This window comes from Myotis daubentonii, chromosome 13 (genome assembly GCF_963259705.1).
Source record: "Myotis daubentonii chromosome 13, mMyoDau2.1, whole genome shotgun sequence".
Classification (NCBI taxonomy): Eukaryota; Metazoa; Chordata; class Mammalia; order Chiroptera; family Vespertilionidae; genus Myotis; species Myotis daubentonii.
The window spans coordinates 54,395,246-54,402,990 of NC_081852.1; positions in this window are offsets into that span (position 1 = coordinate 54,395,246).

Consider the following 7,745-nt stretch of genomic DNA (forward strand, 5'->3'; position numbering starts at 1 on the left):
GTCAGCCCATTAGAGAGCTGAAGAGTGAGGAGAACCTAAGCCTTAGGTCCTAAGGCCATCCTAGACCAGCCAGTCCCCTGCCCATCTGCCAGCTGACTACAGTCCTGACACATCAGCTGAGGCCCTTCAGATCTGCCAAACTGACTTATGGAAAAAACTCAGAAATAACTAACGGACAGAGACATAAACGTTGAAGAGTAGAGAAAAGGAGGGCAATGGGGGAAGAAGACAGAGGAAACGGCAACAGATCAAAGCACTCAGAAAAACCCCAAGTCTGAATTCACAGTAAGCACTACTCTATAGCACGAATTCCACCCCTGGGGCTGCTCTTTGACCTCCATGGTGGAGCTTGGCTACCCTCCACTATAGACATACTCCCCTCTGAGTCTCTTGATTAGCAATCCCAGGAACTAGAGTTGTCAACTCTTGGAGACCAGATGTCCCAGAGACCAGCTCATCTTAATCCCAAGGAAGGTTCTGGAACTGCACAACCATCAGGAGAGAGCCCTGGAGTCCCCACACCTGAAGGCCCTGGGGCCTGCCCAGCAGTGGTCTGATTTCCTTTTGTCCTTGTCTACACTTTTATCTCTTCCTGCCCATGTGGCTGACCACCTGAACTCGGGTTTTATTAGCCATCCCTCACCTGGAGCCACCTGTAAGAGTGTGCCCCGTTATGATCTCATTACAGCCCCCCAAAGCCGGGCAGCATCAGGTTGGGGGAGTGGGCAGGTGGTCAACCAGCTGGATAAGTCCACCTTCAGCACCATCCCCACTCCCACCCTGTTTGCCTCTCCTGTCATGGGCGCGCGTGGGCTGCAAAAGGCACCCTTGGGGAATCTGACCCACACAGAGACAGCTCATTCGGTGCACACCAATAGCCATCGTCTCTAGTAACTTTCTTTTTCCTCCAAGCTGGCTTCCCAACCTGAGAAATGCAAGTCGCCCTCCATTCTTCCCTCGATATTACATGGTGGTTTCTATCTCATTATTATTGCATTATATGTAGCACATCTGTTACTGGTCAGGAGCCAACTATTTAATTCTATTAGATACATCTATACAGCGAAGTGATAATCTACACCAGGTTTGTGGAACAAGCACTTAATACTTGGCAGCGAGCAGCCAGTCTTGATGCACAAGCAGGAGAATGTGGAGGCCTGTCTAGCTGAGGGTCACAGCGGCCAGAAAGCTCGGCCGCATTCTTCCGCGGACCGGCATTCCAGTGTGGGAAAGGAGGCAGTCATCGGCTTGTTCCAACATCTGCAAGATATTGATGGAGAACCGGGGAGGGAGAGGGGAAACGTTTACCTAACCAAATGCTAACTCTTCCAAGGGGACTCATGTCAGCACAGACTAAATGATGTGAGAGTTTTAGGAACATGTGGTAGTATTTACCCCCCAAGAAATGGACACAGATTCGCATCTTGTTCAGTAACGGCAGCGCCTCAGACGTGCCTTCTGCATTTGCCCCTGAGTTCCTACTCGTGTTTCCTGGCTTCATCTCTGCACATCAGAGAATGGGTTTGTGCTCAGCACCGGGGAGCAAAAATGGGCTCCATGTGCCGGGATCTCTGACTGTGGCTCTGACCTCAGGAAATGCAGGCTGGAACGGCTCCATTCTCTCCCAAACACCCCATCTTACACAGCCACGTTTGCTGCCTGGCGCTCCAACTAGCCGCGTTTTGTCAGCATCACCTGCATGTTCACCCAGAGGGCTGGAGGGGGAGGTGGGGAGGAAGGGGGAGGAATGATGATGGGATCTATGTCTCATTTCCCCTCCATCCAGAAGGAAAAATCATTTTTAAATCTTGAAATTGATGAAGGGAAGTGGAGAGGGGCAAGTCGAGAAGCAATCATGTCTCATATTTCATCGATTCCAAGTAAGATGTCATCGATTTTAAGATGTATCGTTATTTTATATCCCACTAAGAAAGAAAAAATGTTGACTTTTCAACTATGATATACCATTGAGTAAAGATACATCCCAATTTCAGAGATGTTAACGTATAGGGAGAACATGCATCTTAGGATGTCCAACCCCAGGGCTCTCCTTAGACTGGCCACTCAGGAGCTGTGTGGTGGTGGGCACATTATTTAACTTCTCTGTGCCTCATTGTCCTCATCTGTGAAATGGGAATAGTGAAAGCACCCACCTCATACAGTTTTTGTAAGGATTTACATATTAATGGAGGTAAAGTGCTTAAAGGTGATGCTATGCGTTTACTACTTTTTGACCTTGAATGTGTTGCTTAATATCTTGGAGACTGTTTCCTCAGCTACAAAAATGCAGGGAGCCATGCCATTCAGTTTATTTTCCTTTGATATAGTCCAATGTTTGGACCTGCATTAACCAGGAAGGTGGATGAATAGGGTGGCTGTTTAAAGGAGCATCCACTGTGGTGACTGGACACACATGCCAGCAAGATAGCCCATCCCTCCCCAGTCCTCCCTGTTGTCCAGGCTACATCTGTGGGCACTGCCTTGCTGGACCGGGCGACCATAGCAGGCTGCACTCCTTTCTAGGAGTTTAGGAGAAAGACCTGGGTTGTTACTGGCCACCTACCTTTGCATGAACTATAATTTACATGAACTATAATTTACCTGCTATCCCCAAAATGGTAGGTTTTTGCCTTTTGTCCCTGGGATGCTTTAAGACTCGTATGCCAAGCAGTTGTGTATTTAGTCTCATAGTTAATATTGTCAATGGCCTTGTAAGGAAGGCAGGATAAGTATTATGGTTCCCATTTAATGAAGGAGGAAACTGAGGGCTAGAGAAGTAAATGACAGCCCAAAGTCACAGAAAGCTGGTTCTCCTAAAGACAGGTCCTTGGTGCTTGTGTTTGAGTGGTAGACTGGACTTCTGATTGCCCACATTCAGTGCTTCTCCCTGCAATGACCCTCCTCCCAGGAGGATTATACATTCCTAACTGTTGACACCAGACTTAGCCAGGTGACTTCATTTGGCCAATGAAATGTGAGGTCTGTCCAAGAAGAAGCTCTAAGAGCTATGTTCCTGCCATAAAGTTGGCAAAATTCCAGATAGAGGCTGCTTCATCAATTGGTCCCCAGGTGAGGACAACAGGGAGCTGCAGCTGGCCCACAGTGGACATACAGCATGAGCAAGAAGCCAACCTAGGTTTAATCTCCAAAATTTACAGGGAACTCATACAACTTAACAAAAGGAAGATAAACAATCCAATCAAAACATGGGCAAAGAACCTAAATAGACACTTTTTAAAAGAGGACATACAGAAGGCCAAGAGACATATGAAAACATGCACAGAGTCACTAATCATCCGAGAGATGCAAATCAAAACGACAATGAGGTATGATTTCACATCTGTCAGAATGGCTATCATCAACAAATCGACAAATGACAAGTGCTGGCGAGGATGTGGACAAAAAGGACCCCTCATGCACTGCTGGTGGGAAGGCAGACTGGTACAGCCACTGTGGAAAACAGTATAGAGTGTCCTCAAAAAATTAAAAATGGAACTCCCATTTGACCCAGTAATCCCACTTCTAGGACTAGATCCCAAGAAATCAGAAACACCAATCAAAAAGGATATATGCACCCCTATGTTCATAGCAGCACAATTTACAATAGCTAAGATTTGGAAACAGCCCAAGAGCCCATCAACAGATGAGTGGATTAAAAAACTGTGGGACATCTACACAATGGAATAGTGCGCTGCTGTAAAAAAGAAGGAACTCTTACTATTCACAACAGCATGGATGGACCTGGAGAGCATTATGCTAAGCGTAATAAGCCAGTCGGAGAAAGATAAATATCACATGATCTCACTCATTGTGGAATAGAATGAACAACATAAACTGATGAACAAAAATAGAGCCAGAGACATAGAAGCATCAAACAGACCGTCCAACCTAAGAAGGAAGGCAGGGGAGGTAAGAGATGAACCAGAGGACTTGTATATATGCATATGAGCATAACCAATGGACACAGACAGCAGGGAGGTGAGGGCATGTGCTGGGGGCTGAGAGCGGCCAGGAAGAGGTCAATGAGGGGAAAATGAGACTTATGTAATACTTTAAACAATAAGGAATTTTTTTTAAAAAAAACAATCTTTGTGATTATAAGCCATTGGAATTGTGGGGCTGTATGTTACTACTGCAAAGCCTAGCTTATTCTAATAGATACGATGTTTTCCAAAACATATCTTCCATGGACAAGACCTAGACCTTTTGCCCTCCATGGAACATTTGCTTTCTTTGAAGAAGGTAGCTCAAGTGCCCTGATGCCTATTTTAGCCCACTCCTCTCTTATTCATTTAGCCCTGATTAGCACAAAATCAAATAATTTTGATCATGGACTGAAGATGTACAGTTTTAACCAGGAATGCCTATTGTTATTATGGGTTGAATTTATATGTTGACATCCTAATCCCCAGTGCCTCAAATGTGACCCTATTTGGAGATCAGGTCTTTGCAGAATTAAGAAAGTTAAAATGAGAATATTAGGGTGGGCCCTACGGCCATACAACTGTTGTTCTTGTAGAAGGAGAAAATTTGGACACAGAGACCTGCATTCAAGGAGAATGCCATGGGAGCATGAAGATGGCCATCTACAAGCCAAGGAGAGAAGGAACCAACTCTGCCAACACTTGATTTCAGACCCCCAGCTTCCAAAAGTGTGAGCTAATATGCTTTCATTGCTTAAACCAACCTTTTTGTGACACTTTGTTATGGCAGCCCTACCAAATACACCTAAGGCAACTCTCAATCTATTAAGATCGCGGAGGTGGTATCAAATTAGGTCAGAATGAGAAGAAATTGGGGGGGATAAAAAGTAGGGATAGGGAGGGAGGGATACTTCAGGCAAGTGTGTGGCATCAGAGAAGTCCAGAGGAGGACCCCACCTTGTGTGTTCGAGGCCTGGCAGGTACACCGATTCTATTCATGGACAGGATGGGAGATGGTGGGAGAAGGTAGGTGGGGGCCAGGTCATGAGAGGAACCCTTGCTCTTGAATAATAGGCCAACACCGAATGCTTCCATTTCTGACAAGGAGGAAATGCAATAGCGTTCTGAGGAAGAATTCTCTGTTGGATTTGGGGTTTGTGAATGGTCAAACTTTAATCAGGACCGTGTCTAGTGGAGCAAAGAAAACGGTCGATTTGGGACAATAAGTAATAGAGTAATGAGCCGTTTCCTGAGGTTGGCTTTTATGAAGTAAATCGATCTTCCCCTGGCTACACAGCTGAGCATATTGCTTCCTAAAGAAGCTACTCTGTTGGTCAAACTTCTGATATGGCTCATCACTTGGCAGTGACACCTCAGTCAGCACCCCCAAAACTGGCACACAATCTTGGCAGGCCTGGGTACCCCCAAGAGGATCCCTCTCTCCAGATCCTGGCATCGGCCCTGCTCCTGAGTCAGTCTGCCCAAGTCAAGAAGAAATGGCAGCCAGAAGGTGGGACAGCAATGCGCCGTGCTGCTCTAGACCTGAGGGGTGGGGGTGTGTGGGGAGAGGAGCCCAACCTTGACCTGACCTGGCTGCATTCACCCCGTCCACACCCATGTGACACAGCTTCTGACCGCCTGCCTGGTTCCCATGGCCGTCTTCCGCCACTCTGCATTTGGAGCACTGAGCCTCAGCCGAGTGCCCTGTGGCTTGATGACCCACCACCCCCGAGTTCTGGCTGAGGTCCTCCTCTAGACAGGATGGAGCTTGTGCCTGGAGAACCATGGCAACAGGTTCAACCCCCCAGATCCATCTCCCACGGACACTGACTCCATTCAGTCTGTGACTTTTCGTATAACACTCAATTGGATAACAGGCTCCTCTTCGGAAAGATAGTCAACAGCCTCCCAAGCCAGGTCTGTTCCCAGTGGGCTGCCCCACCTGGACTACTGAGGACCCCGAATACCTCACATAAAGCTCCCTCCCCCAAGGTATAGCCACAGGCTTTCCTTTCCACGGAGAACAGGGCATGCCGGCTGATTCCTGATCCTCAAGTGCATATGGAGGGCTGCGTGCCTAGTTCTGAAGGTGCCTGGAGACCTGCAGATAAATGATGGCTCTCAGAAGCCCGGGCTCAGGTTACCGCTGAGCTGCCCACCACTGGCTTTCCTCACCCCAGCGCCTGGGCAGGAGGGGCTGGTCCAGCTGCACGTCTCTTGCTTGATGGAGACCCGGTCCAGAGCTCTGGAGCGAAGGCCATTAGATCCAAATCTCACTCCAAGCGAGTGAGTGACAAGCAGCTAATTTCCAAAGCTGTGCAGCGGATATTTTTTCTCCCTTCCATCCTCTGGGAGAGAAAATGATGCAAATGGAATACCCCAAGGGGGAGTAGCTTGTTGTAACTTACGATTAATCTTGAAAAACCACCTGAGTTAAGCATCCCAGTCCTGGAACTAACCTAAAACCGGGAACATGATACTGCTCACTCACATGCCTGCTCTCTCCCCGCTCCCTCTCTCGCCCCCAGAAATCCTACGTGCCGTTACAAAAACACAGATGCCTGCCACTCAAGCCAAGAGGGTACCTTTATTGGGACCAGCCAAGAGAAGACGTGGCCTTGGGGTCTGTCCTGGGGAAAAGCTCTTCTAATCAGAATAACAGCCCAAGACATTTTTACAGCATTTTGCTCTTTCAAATACTTGGTTTCATTCTTCATGGCACAGGCGAAAGTTGGAGAGCCCCTCACTTCTCCCCGTCCAACAGGGAGCAATTTGGACCCTGGCTGACCATGGTTGAAGATGGGATAGTACACGGTGTCTGGGGACCATCCCATCTCTTCAGAAGTAGGGCATCCGGGTGCCCTGAAGAGGGCTCCCTGCAGGTGTGCCCCTCTGACTGTGGGCAAATCATTTCACCCCTGAGGCTTCTGTTCTTTGTCTCAGAAACGGAACCAACACCGCTCGCCTGCCTCCGAGATGGCTTAGGAAAGCACAGTCACTGTGGCAAAAACATTGCCTACTTAGTTCTCAGCTCCCTCTCTTGGGGTTTTAATGAAAATCAAATGAGCTAATGCATACGAAGTGCTTAAGACTGTGTTTGGCACGCAGTAAGTCCTGAAGCAACGTTGGTCATTATTTTCATTGGCTCCGAAGGAAGCCAGGCGAAGGCTGGTAAAAAAGGAGAGACAGCGGCACCAACAAAAGCCTGAATTACCTCCCTATTGGTAGGGCTCCTAAAGTGCCTCCCCTGAGTAATCAGCTGGGTGAGAGGTCCTTTATCCCAACTGCCACTGGCGGCTGCCCTCACGCACCTAGGTTGCCGCTGCGGTGAAGTGGGACCTTGGTGCAGGGCTGTTTTGGATCAGGGGGCATTTCAACATGGTCCTACTGAGGGTGAGCCATCATAATGCAAATCCCCTGTTTTAACAAAATTAATAGGTAATGAGGACCAGTGACCTTGAACCTTCCTTCCTCAGTCTAGTCTTGTCCTTGAAACTGACCCTCATGGAGTCGAGGAGGAAGTGTTGCTATTTTTTCCATTTCTTGTTGTTAATGTTTTGGTTTGGTTGTTAATTGGGCGTTTAAGCATGTGTTTTCTAGGCTGCATCAGAATATGCTGGGTCGACGTGGTGCCGTCAGATGTCCGTCTTCTCCCACAGACCATCCAGTCTTCTCAGACACTGTTGCCTTTCCAGAGCTCACTGCGGGGTTGCTGGCCGACCAGACGCTGTGGGGGTAAAGCAAGGGCAGCCCCCCACCACTTCCATCCTAGGGAGGACGAGGCAGCGTTATTGGCCACCAGCTTGGGAAAGCCAGACTTGG